We start from the raw sequence: 13,507 nt of genomic DNA on the forward strand, positions 1-13,507 counted from the left end.
TCAGAGCCATTTGAACCATTTTTTTTAAACCTCTCCTGCGAGTACAGAAGCTTTTAGCCGATGCACCGCTGCCGGTTTACTATGACCCTCGCACCTTCACATTGACGACGCGACACAGAAATTGATACGTGATTGCATTCTGCAGGCTCCATGCCGACTTCTCTCCAAGAGACTAATGCTCCCCTCAGGAGTTGTCTCTCCACTAGGCGGGTGCTGGGGTACTGCATAAGCCTCGAGGAAATTGTGGGAGTCATTCCCCTAGTGTACATCTATGATCGTGGTGCGCCTGTGGTCACAGCATGCAACCTCTCCCGGGAGTCCAGTAGCTTTAAATAGATGCAGCGCTGCCCGTTTACCGTAACCCTGCACTCTCACACTGACGGTGCGACACAGAAATTGCTTCGCGATTGCATACTGCAGGCTGAATGCCGACTTCTCTTCAACAGATTACGCTGCCCCCAGAAGCTGTCTCGCCATTAGGAGGGTGCTGGGCTATTGCATCAGCCTCAAGCTCATTCTGCTAATGTAGATCTATAATGCTAGCTCGGCTACCGTCACCGCACAAAGCATCTCCTGGGGGTCCAGTAGCCTTTAACCGATGCACCGCTCCCCATTTTGTGTAACCCCCGCACACCGAAATTGACGATGCACCACAGAAAATACAAAGCGATTTGAGACCTGAGTTTCTCCTGGCGTATACAACTTTCAAATAACTTCCGGGAATTCAGCCAGGTAACCTTTCGTGGTTCCCGTGGTCTAGGGGTAGCGTCTTTGATTCATAAGCCGGCACGGTAGCTCAGCGTGTTCGGTCAGAGGGTAAGCTGCCCTCTGTAATAAAAAAACTGAGTGAATGGATCACTAACGAACTTCAACGGGCGTCAGGTGACGTCCGTCACGAACAATTGAAACGAACAATAACGAACAAAATGAGATTAAAAAAATAATCAAAACGTCTTCGGTCCCGGGTTCGATCCCCGCCACTGCCTAAATTTTGATAAATAATCGGCATTGGCGGCCGAAGACTTCCGGCATAAGAAGTCAGCCTCATTCTGCCAACGGCCTTGTCAAAGAGGGCGGAGGAGCGGATAGAGGTTCAGGGCACTCTCTTGTCCTAGGGGTGGGAAATTGCCCCTAAAGGCGGAAGAATCAGCAATGATCAACGACATGAGGATGCAGAAGGCAATGGAAACCACTGCATTAAAGACACGTAACGTGTATCCACAGGACATGTGGCCTGTAATTGAAGAAGTGTCATGATGATCTCTCCATTGGCAAAAGATTCCGGAATAGTCCCCCATTCGGATCTCCGGGAGGGGACTGCCAAGGGGGAGGTTACCATGAGAAAAAGATTGAATAATCTACGAAAGGATAACGTTCTACGAGTCGGGGCCTGGAATGTCAGAAGCTTGAACGTGTTAGGGAAACTAGAAACTCTGAAAATGGAAATGCAAAGGCTCAATCTAGATATAGTAGGGGTCAGTGAAGTGAAGTGGAAGGAAGACAAGGATTTCTGGTCAGATGAGTATCGGGTAATATCAACAGCAGCAGAAAATGGTATAACAGGTGTAGGATTCGTTATGAGTAGGAAGGTAGGGCAGAGGGTGTGTTACTGTGAACAGTTCAGTGACCGGGTTGTTCTAATCAGAATCGACAGCAGACCAACACCGACAACGATAGTTCAGGTATACATGCCGACGTCGCAAGCTGAAGATGAACACATAGCGAAAGTGTATGAGGATATTGAAAGGGCAATGCAGTATGTAAAGGGGGACGAAAATCTAATAGTCATGGGCGACTGGAATGCAGTTGTAGGGGAAGGAGTAGAAGAAAAGGTTACAGGAGAATATGGGCTTGGGACAAGGAATGAAAGAGGAGAAAGACTAATTGAGTTCTATAACAAGTTTCAGCTAGTCATAGCGAATACCCTGTTCAACAATCACAAGAGGAGGAGGTATACTTGGAAAAGGCCGGGAGATACGGGAAGATTTCAATTAGTTTACATCATGCTCAGACAGAGATTCCGAAATCAGATACTGGATTGTAAGGCGTACCCAGGAGCAGATGTAGACTCAGATCACAATATAGTAGTGATGAAGATTAGGCTGAAGTTCAAGACATTAGTCAGGAAGAATCAATACGCAAAGAAGTGGGATACGGAAGTACTAAGGAATGACGAGATACGTTTGAAGTTCTCTAACGCTATAGATACAGCAATAAGGAATAGCGCAGTAGGCAGTACAGTTGAAGAGGAATGGACGTCTCTAAAAAGGGCCATCACAGAAGTTGGGAAGGAAAACATAGGCACAAAGAAGGTAGCTGCGAAGAAACCATGGGTAACAGAAAAAATACTTCAGTTGATTGATGAAAGGAGGAAGTACAGAAATACAAGTCGCTGAGGAATGAAATAAATAGGAAGTGCAGGGAAGCTAAGACAAAATGGCTGCAGGAAAAATGTGAAGACATCGAAAAAGATATGATTGTCGGAAGGACAGACTCAGCATACAGGAAAGTCAAAACAACCTTTGGTGACATTAAAAGCAACGGTGGTAACATTAAGAGTGCAACGGGAATTCCACTGTTAAATGCAGAGGAGAGAGCAGATAGGTGGAAAGAATACATTGAAAGCATCTATGAGGGTGAAGATTTGTCTGGTGTGATAGAAGAAGAAACAGGAGTCGATTTAGAAGAGATAGGGGATCCAGTACTAGAATCGGAATTTAAAAGAGCTTTGGAGGACTTACGGTCAAATAAGGCAGAAGGGATACATAACATTCCATCAGAATTTCTAAAATCATTGGGGGAAGTGGCAACAAAACGACTATTCACGTCTGTGTGTAGAATATATGAGTCTGGCGATATACCATCTGACTTTCGGAAAAGCATCATCCACACAATTCCGAAGACGGCAAGAGCTGACAAGTGCGAGAATTATCGCACAATCAGCTTAACAGCTCATGCATCGAAGCTGCTTACAACAATACTATACAGAAGAATGGAAAAGAAAATTGAGAATTCGCTAGGTGACGATCAGTTTGGCTTTAGGAAAAGTAAAGGGACGAGAGAGGCAATTCTGACGTTACGGCTAATAATGGAAGCAAGCCTAAAGAAAAATCAAGACACTTTCATAGGATTTGTGGACCTCGAAAGAGCGTTCGACAGTATAAAATGGTGCAAGCTGTTCGAGATTCTGAAAAAAGTAGGGGTAAGCTATAGGGAGAGACGGGTCATATACAATATGTACAACAACCAAGAGGGAATAATAAGAGTGGACGATCAAGAACGAAGTGCTCGTATTAAGAAGGGTGTAATACAAGGCTGTAGCCTTTCGCCCCTACTCTTCAATCTGTACACCGAGGAAGCAATGATGGAAATAAAAGAAAGGTTCAGGAGTGGAATTAAAATACAAGGTGAAAGGATATCAATGATACGATTCGCTGATGACATTGCTATCCTGAGTGAAAGTGAAGAAGAATTAAATGATCTGCTGAACGGAATGAACAGTCTAATGAGTACACAGTATGGTTTGAGAGTAAATCGGAGAAAGACGAAGGTAATGAGAAGTAGTAGAAATGAGAACAGCGAGAAACTTAACATCAGGATTGATGGTCACGAAGTCAATGAAGTTAAGGAATTCTTCTACCTAGGCAGTAAAATAACCAATGATTGACGGAGCAAGGAGGACATCAAAAGCAGACTCTCTATGGCAAAAAAGGCATTTCTGGCCAAGAGAAGTCTACTAATATCAAATACCGGCCTTAATTTGAGGAAGAAATTTCTGAGGATGTACGTCTAGAGTACAGCATTGTATGGTAGTGAAACATGGACTGTGGGAAAACCTGAACAGAAGAGAATCGAAGCATTTGAGATGTGGTGCTACAGACGAATGTTGAAAATTAGGTGGACTGATAAGGTAAGGAATGAGGAGGTTCTACGCAGAATCGGAGAGGAAAGGAACAGATAGAAAACACTGATAAGGAGAAGGGACAGGATGATAGGACATCTGCTAAGACATGAGGGAATGACTTCCATGGTACTAGAGGGAGCTGTAGAGGGCAAAAACTGTAGAGGAAGACAGAAATTGGAATATGTCAAGCAAATAATTGAGGACGTAGGTTGCAAGTGCTACTCTGAGATGAAGAGGTTAGCACAGGAAGGAAAGGAATTCGTGGCGGGCCGCATCAAATCAGTCAGTAGACAGATGGCAAAAAAAAAAAAAAAAAAAAAAAACACTTTCAGCAACCGCCGGTACTGTGAATTTGAATGTCTTTTTAGAACATCTGAACTTGATCCACCCGAACATTCGTTTTACAATGGAGGTGGAAGAGGATGGTTGGCTTCCCTTTCTTGACGTGTTGGTTAGGAGGAAGGATGATGGATCATTGGGACATGCAGTCTACAGGAAACGTACTCACACCGACTTGTACTTACAGGCTAATAGTTGTCACCATTCAGCTCAGCGTGAAGGGGTTCAAATGGCTCTGAGCACTATGCGACTTAACTTCTGAGGTCATCAGTCACCTAGAACTTAGAACTACTTAAACCTAACTAACGTAAGGACATCACACACATCCATGCCCGAGGCAGGATTCGAACCGGCGACCGTAGCGGTCACGCGGTTCCAGACTGAAGCGCCTTTAACCGCACGGCCACACCGGTCGGCGTGAAGGGGTACTTCGTACCTTGGTACACAGGGCACATGTCGTTTCTGATGCTGAGACTTTGCCAGCTGAGCTGTCCCAAGTTACATTTCGTCAAAATGGTTATAGTGAAAGACAGATTGAACGTGCGTTGCGCTACCGACCAACTGTACATCGGGTCATTGATGATAATTCTGAGTCAACACCTAAGTCTACTGCCTTTTTGCCTTACGTAGGAAACACGTCCAACAATATCGGTCGTATTTTACGGAAATACGATGTGAAATGTGTTTCCCGACCTCCATCTAAAATTAGAACACTTTTGAGTTCCGTTAAGGATGATCTTGAACTGCGTAAGGCGGGTGTATATCGTATTCCTTGTAGCTGCGGCATGGCATATATTGGTCAAACTATCAGGACCGTGGAGGACGGATGTACTGAGCATAAACGGCACACACGATTACAGCAGCCAAGTAGATCTGCTGTTGCCGAACATTGCTTGGATACTGGTCACCCCATGCTATATAATAACACCAAGATAATGGCATGCATGTCCAGCTATTGGGACAGTGTTATTAAGGAGGCAGTTGAGATTAAATTAGCGAGCAACCTCGTTAACTAGGATGGAGGTTTTTTTTTAAACTCTGTTTGGAATCCGGCTCTCTCCCTTGTCAAAAAACAGAGGGACAGAGTCAATGCTACCTCACCTGCGAGTTCATAGTCTCACTGTCGATATTTCTGACTTTGGTCATCTTTGGTGGCGCTAGTGTTCAGTGTGTGTGTTATCTTTCCTGCTTCTGTACGAGAACTGAAGTTTTAAATTTGCATGTACGCCGCCTGTCCGTTGCAGTTTGCCTTGAAAATGGCGGGGTGTTCTTCCGCCGAAATATCGGCGGTCGCTGAAAGTGTTACCTGGCTGAATTCTCGGTAGTTATTTGAAATAGTAAGCGATTGCATACTGCAGGGACCATGCTGACTTCTCTCCAAGAGACTAATGCCCCCTCAGGAGCTGTCCAGGCATTAGGCGGGTAAATAACTCTCAGGGAAATGGCTGGTGTCATTTTGATAGTGTACATTTATCATACTACTGCGGTTAGGGTCACCACATGGAACCTCTCCTGGGATTAAAGGATGGGGCCCCTCCACGCCCACACCAACATGGTGACCAAACCAAAAGTTCTACTGTCACCTCCGTATAACATGTTAGTTTTTGAAACAGGAGTCACAGGATGCGGGCTGTGATGTTATCCATGCGTCTGGTTCAAAATGGTTCAAATGCCTCTGAGAACTATGGGACTTAAGTTCTGAGGTCATCAGTCCCGTGTAACTTATAGCTAACCTAAGGACATCACACACATCCATGCCTGAGGCAGGATTCGAACCTGCGACCGTAGCGGGACCAATCGAGTTTCCTGCACGCTCTCCAGACCTCACGCCGCTGGATTTCTTCTTATGCGGCACAGTAAAAGATGAGTTGTACAAACGTAAACCACATAACCTGGACACACTTTGGAATGAGATCCAGGTGGTGTGCGCAGAAATCTCATTGGACACTTTGGTACGATGTATGAAATCAGTGATGACTCGTACGCAGAAATGCATTGATGCTGAAGGCCACCAGTTTGAACGTTAATCACATTTGCAAAGAACATTTATTTTTCCAATTGGACTTTAAGCTTTCCATTTCCAGAAATTTAACATTGTAGAACGGGATATAAATTTTCTACGACGCTTCAAAGTGTGTATACATTTTTTTTGACGCACCCTGTATTGTAATTTCACAGTATGTTCGCTCTGAAGATGGCCCCTGCGATGAGCTGAAACCGGTCGGCACTAAATAAATAAAAACGGGAGAAGACTGTTTTCTTAATACTAAGTTAATTTACGAGGGTGAGTCAAATGAAAACCTTAAATATTTTTTTAAATATTATTAATTGTGCAGAAGTGGTACAAAGTTATATCACTTTTGAACATAATCTCCCCCACGCTCAATGCAAATCCTCCAGCGCTTGCAAAGTGCATAAATTCCTTTAGAAAAAAATTCTTTGGTAGTCCCTCTTCATCAGAATGGAACTTCGTTCCTCCCATTGCGTCTTTGAGTGGCCCAAACATATGAAAATCACTTGGGGCAAGGTCTGGTGAGCGTGGTGGATGAGGAAGACACTCAAAATGCAGGTGTGTGATTGTTGCAGGTGTTGTAGGGGCAGTGTGGGGCCTTGCATTGTCATGTTGCAAAAGGACACCTGCTGACAGCAATCAACGTCACTCTGATTTGATTGCAGGCCACAGATCATTTTTAGGAGCTCTGTGTATGATGCACTGGTGACAGTGGTCCCTCTAGGCATGTAATGCTCCAAAATGACGCCCTTTTCGTCCCAAAAGAGAGTCAGCATAACGTTCCCTGCTCATGGTTCTGTTCGAAACTTCTTTGGTTTTGGTGATGAGGAATGGCGTCATTCCTTGCTCGCTCTCTTCGTTTCTGGTTGGTGGAAGTGAACCCAGGTTTCGTCCCCAGTAACGATTCTCGTTCAAAGCGCCGAAGAAGTTCTTCACAAGCATCAACATGTCGTTCTCTCATTTCAGGAGTCAGCTGCCGTGGCACCCATCTCGCAGACACTTTGTGAAACTGGAGCACATCATGCACAATGTGGTATGCAGACCCATGACTAATCTGTAAACATGCTGCAATGTTGTTCAGTGTCACTCGGCGGTTTTCCTTCACTATGGCTTCAACTGCTGCAATGTTCTGTGGAGTCACAACTCGTTGTGCCTGATCTGGACTAGGAGCATATTCCACTGAAGTCACACCATTTCCGAACTTCTTACTCCATTCGTAGACTTGCTGTTGTGACAAACACGCAACACAATACTGAACTTTCATTCGTCGATGAATTTCAGTAGGTTTCACACCTTCACTACGCAAAAACCGAATAACAAAACGCTGTTCTTCCCTGGTGCAAGTCGCGAGTGGGGTGGCCATCTTTATACTGATACTGCCACGGTATATGTGCATCTGCACTATGCTGCCACCTACAGGTCATTCTGCACGCGGTTTGTAGCACGCTTACCAACTTACAGGGTGTTGTTGTTGTTGTTGTGGTCTTCAGTCCTGAGACTGCTTTGATGCAGCTCTCCATGCTACTCTATCTTCTGCAAGCTTCTTCATCTCCCAGTACCTACTGCAACCTATATCCTTCTGTATCTGTTTGGTGTATTCATCTCTCGGTCTCCCTCTACGATTTTTACCCTCCACGCTGCCCTCCAATACCAAATTGGTGATCCCTTGATGCCTCAGAACATGTCCTACCAACCGATCCCTCCTTCTAGTCAAGTTGTGCCACAAACTCCTCTTCTCCCCAATCCTATTCAGTACCTCCTCATTAGTTATGTGATCTACCCATCTAATCTTCAGCATTCTTCTGTAGCACCACATTTCGAAAGCTTCTATTCTCTTCTTGTCTAAGCTATTTATCGTCCACCTTTCACTTCCATACATGGCTACACTCCATAAAAATACTTCCAGAAACGACTTCCTGACACTTAAATCTATACTCGATGTTAACAAATTTCTCTTCTTCAGAAACGCTTTCCTTGCCATAGCCAGTCTACATTTTATATCCTCTCTAATTCGACCATCATCAGTTATTTTGCTCCCAAAATAGCAAAACTCCTTTACTACCTTAAGCGTCTCATTTCCTAATCTAATTCCCTCAGCATCACCCGACTTAATTCGACTACATTCCATTATCCTCATTTTGCTTTTGTTGATTCTCATCTTATACCCTCCTCTCAAGACACTGTCCATTCCGTTCAACTGCTCTTCCAAGTCCTTTGCTGTCTCTGACAGAATTACAATGTCATCGGCGAACCTCAAAGTTTTTATTTCTTCTCAATGGATTTTAATACCTACTCCGAATTTTTCTTTTGATTCCTTCACTGCTTGCTCAATATAGAGATTGAATAACATCGGGGAGAGGCTACAACCCTGTCTCACTCCCTTCCCAACCACTGTTTCCCTTTGATGTCCCTCGACTGTTATAACTGCCGTCTGGTTTCTGTACAAATTGTAAATAGCTTTTCGCTCCCTGTATTTTACCCCTGCCACCTTCAGAAATTGAAAGAGAGTATTCCAGTCAACATTGTCAAAAGCTTTCTCTAAGTCTACAAATGCTAGAAACGTAGGTTTGCCTTTCCTTAATCTAACTTCTAAGATAAGTAGTAGGGTCAGTATTGTCTCACGTGTTCCGATATTTCTACGGAATCCAAACTGATCTTCCCCAAGGTCGCCTTCAACTAGTTTTTCCATTCGTCTGTAAAGAATTCGCGTTAGTATTTTGCAGTCGTGACTTATTAAACTGATAGTTCGGTAATTTTCACATGTGTCAACACCTGCTTTCTTTGGGATTGGAATTATTATATTCTTCTTGAAGTCTGAGGGTATTTCGCCTGTCTCATACATCTTGCTCACCAGATGGTAGAGTTTTGTCAGGACTGGCTCTCCCAAGGCTGTCAGTAGTTCTAATGGAATGTTGTCTACTCCCGGGGCCTTGTTTCGACTCAGGTCTTTCAGTGCTCTGTCAAACTCTTCACGCAGTATCATATCTCCCATTTCATCTTCATCTACATTTATTCTGTTTTGTTGCTCATACTTTCTGGATACAGAAAATGTTCGACTGCTGCTCTGGCCAGCACATTCTCCAGATATCTCACCAATTGGAAACGTCTGGTGAATGGAGGCCGAGCAACTGGCTCGTCACAATACGCCAGTCACTACTCTTGATGAACTGTGGTATCGTGTTGAAGCTGCATGGGTAGCTGTACCTGTACACGCCATCCAAGCTCTGTTTGACTCAATGCCCAGGCGTATCAAAGCCGTTATTACGGCCAGAGGTATTTTGTGTACTGATTTCTCAGGATGTATGCACCCAAATTGCGTGAAAATGTAATCACATGTCAGTTCTAGTATAATATACACTCCTGGAAATTGAAATAAGAACACCGTGAATTCATTGTCCCAGGAAGGGGAACTTTATTGACACATTCCTGGGGTCAGATACATCACATGATCACACTGACAGAACCACAGGCACATAGACACAGGCAACAGAGCATGCACAATGTCGGCAATAGTACAGTGTATATCCACCTTTCGCAGCAATGCAAGCTGCTATTCTCCCATGGAGACGATCGTAGAGATGCTGGATGTAGTCCTGTGGAACGGCTTGCCATGCCATTTCCACCTGGCGCCTCAGTTGGACCAGCGTTCGTGCTGGACGTGCAGACGGCGTGAGACGACGCTTCATCCAGTCCCAAACATGCTCAATGGGGGACAGATCCGGAGATCTTGCTGGCCAGGGTAGTTGACTTACACCTTCTAGAGCACGTTGGGTGGCACGGGATACATGCGGACGTGCATTGTCCTGTTGGAACAGCAAGTTCCCTTGCCGGTCTAGGAATGGTAGAACGATGGGTTCGATGACGGTTTGGATGTACCGTGCACTATTCAGTGTCCCCTCGACGATCACCAGTAGTGTACGGCCAGTGTAGGAGATCGCTCCCCACACCATGATGCCGGGTGTTGGCCCTGTGTGCCTCGGTCGTATGCAGTCCTGATTGTGGCGCTCACCTGCACGGCGCCAAACACGCATACGACCATCATTGGCACCAAGGCAGAAGCGACTCTCATCGCTGAAGACGACACGTCTCCATTCGTCCCTCCATTCACGCCTGTCGCGACACCACTGGAGGCGGGCTGCACGATGTTGGGGCGTGAGCGGAAGACGGCCTAACGGTGTGCGGGACCGTAGCCCAGCTTCATGGAGACGGTTGCGAATGGTCCTCGCCGATACCCCAGGAGCAACAGTGTCCCTAATTTGCTGGGAAGTGGCGGTGCGGTCCCCTACGGCACTGCGTAGGATCCTACGGTCTTGGCGTGCATCCGTGCGTCGCTGCGGTCCGGTCCCAGGTCGACGGGCACGTGCACCTTCCGCCGACCACTGGCGACAACATCGATGTACTGTGGGGACCTCACGCCCCACGTGTTGAGCAATTCGGCGGTACGTCCACCCGGCCTCCCGCATGCCCACTATACGCCCTCGCTCAAAGTCCGTCAACTGCACATACGGTTCACGTCCACGCTGTCGCGGCATGCTACCAGTGTTAAAGACTGCGATGAAGCTCCGTATGCCACGGCAAACTGGCTGACACTGACGGCGGCGGTGCACAAATGCTGCGCAGCTAGCGCCATTCGACGGCCAACACCGCGGTTCCTGGTGTGTCCGCTGTGCCGTGCGTGTGATCATTGCTTGTACAGCCCTCTCGCAGTGTCCGGAGCAAGTATGGTGCGTCTGACACACCGGTGTCAATGTGTTCTTCTTTCCATTTCCAGGAGTGTAGTTTTTCCATACGTCTGTAAAGAATTCGCGTTAGTGTTTTCTAGCCGAGACTTATTAAACTGATAGTTCGGTAATTTTCACATCTGTCAACACCTGCTTTCTTTGAGATTGGAATTATTATATTCTTCTTGAAGTCTGAGGGTATTTCGCCTGTCTCATACATCTTGCTCACCAGATGGTAGAGTTTTGTCAGGACTGGCTCTCCCAAGGCTGTCAGTAGTTCTAATGGAATGTTGTCTACTCCCGGGGCCTTGTTTCGACTCAGGTCTTTCAGTGCTCTGTCAAACTCTTCACGCAGTATCATATCTCCCATTTCATCTTCATCTACATCTTCTTCCATTTCCATAATATTGTCCTCAAGTACATCGCCTTTGTATACACCCTCTATATACTCCTTCCACCTTTCTACTTTCCCTTCTTTGCTTAGAACTGGGTTTCCATCTGAGCTCTTGATATTCATACAAGTGGTTCTCTTTTCTCCAAAGGTCTCTTTAATTTTCTGTAGGCAGTATCTATCTTACCTCTAGTGAGATAAGCCTCTACATCCTTACATTTGTCCTCTAGCCATCCCTGCCTAGCCATTTTGCACTTCCTGTCTATCTCATTTTTGAGACGTTTGTATTCCTTTTTTCCTGCTTCATTTACTGCATTTTTATATTTCCTCCTTTCGTCAATCAAATTCAATCTTTCTTCTGTTTCCCAAGGATTTCTACTAGCCCACGTCTTTTTACCTACTTTGCTGCCTTCACTACTTCATCCCTCAAAGCTACCCATTCTTCTTCTACTGTATTTCTTTCCCCCATTCTTGTCAATTGTTCCCTTATGGTCTCCCTGAAACTCTGTACAACCTCTGGTTCTTTCAGTTTATCCAGGTCCCATCTCCTTAAATTCCAACCTTTTTGCAGTTTCTTCAGTTTTAATCTACAGTTCATAACCAACAGATTGTGGTCAGAGTCCACATCTGGCCCTGGAAATGTCTTAGAATTTAAAACCTGGTCCCTAAATCTCTGTCTTACCGTATTATATAATCTATCTGAAACCTGTCAGAATAACGGCATGAAATGTAGATTTGTTATTACAAATTTGAGGTTTACATTTGATTCACCCTCGTATGTTAATCGCTGTTCACCAATGGGCATGTTGCCCAAACATCACGAGGACAATTTTGGAGTCATTCTGCTAATGTACATCTATGATTCTGGTGTGGTTACGGTCATGGCATGGAACCACTCCTGGGAGTCCAGTAGCTTCTATCCAATGCACCATTGCCCATTTTCTGTAAGCCTCGCACCCTCACATTGATGATGCGGCACAGATATTGTTTCGCAATTGCGTACTACAGCCTGCATGCCAACTTCTCTCCAAGAGACGGATGCTGCCTTCAGGACTCGTCCCGCTATTAGGTGGGTGCTGGGTTATTGTATAAGCATCTACGACATTGTTGGAGTCAGTCTGCCGGTGTACATCTATGATACTGGCGCGGCTAGGATCACTGCTTGGATCCAGTCCTGGGAGTCCAGTAGGTAGTAACTGATGCACCGCTGCCCATTTACTGTAACCCTTGCACCCTCCCATTGACGATGCAACACAGAAATTGCTTCGAGATTGCATACTGCAACATAATGCTGACTTCTCTCCAAGAGACTAATGCCGCCCTCAGAAATTTCCTCACCATTACGCAGGTGCTGGGCTATTGCGTAAGTCTCAAGGACATTGTCAGAGTCATTCTGATAGTGTACATATATGATTCGGCGCAGCTACGGTCATTGCTTGGAATGTCTTATGGTAGTCCAGTAGCTTCTATACAATGCACAGTTGCCCGTTTACTGTAACCTTCGCACCCTCACATTGACGATGCGGCACAGAAATTCCTTTGCGACTGCATAGTACAGGCTCCATGCTGACTTCTTTTCAAGAGACTAATGCCTCCCTCAGTAGTTGTCTCGCCATGAGATAGGTGCTAGGCTATTGCACAAGCCTCACGGACATTGTAGTAGTAACTCTGCTAGTGTACGTCTATTGATTCTGGCATGGCTGCAGTCGCTGCTTGGAACCTCTCGTGGGAGTCCAGTACCTTTTAACTGATGCACCGCTGCCTGTATTCTTAACCCTGCACCCTTACATTGAGGATGCAACAAAGATATTGCTTCACGATTACATACTGTAGGCTCGATGCTGACTTCTCTCCAAGAGACTATGGTGCCCTCATGGGTTGTCTCGCCATTTTATGGGTGCTGCGCTACTGCATAAACCTCTATGGCATTGTCAGAAACATTCTGCTAGTGTACGTCTATGGTCCTCGCGCGTTTACGCGCACTGTTTGGAACCTCTCCTTGTCGTCCAGTAGGTGGTAACTGATGCACTGCTGCCCATTCACTGTAACCTTCATACGTTCGTATTAATTACACGACACAGAAATTACATCCCTATTGCATACTACAGGCTCCATGCCAACTTCACTCCTAGAGACTAATG

Source organism: Schistocerca cancellata, chromosome 1 (genome assembly GCF_023864275.1).
Source record: "Schistocerca cancellata isolate TAMUIC-IGC-003103 chromosome 1, iqSchCanc2.1, whole genome shotgun sequence".
NCBI classification, from domain to species: Eukaryota; Metazoa; Arthropoda; class Insecta; order Orthoptera; family Acrididae; genus Schistocerca; species Schistocerca cancellata.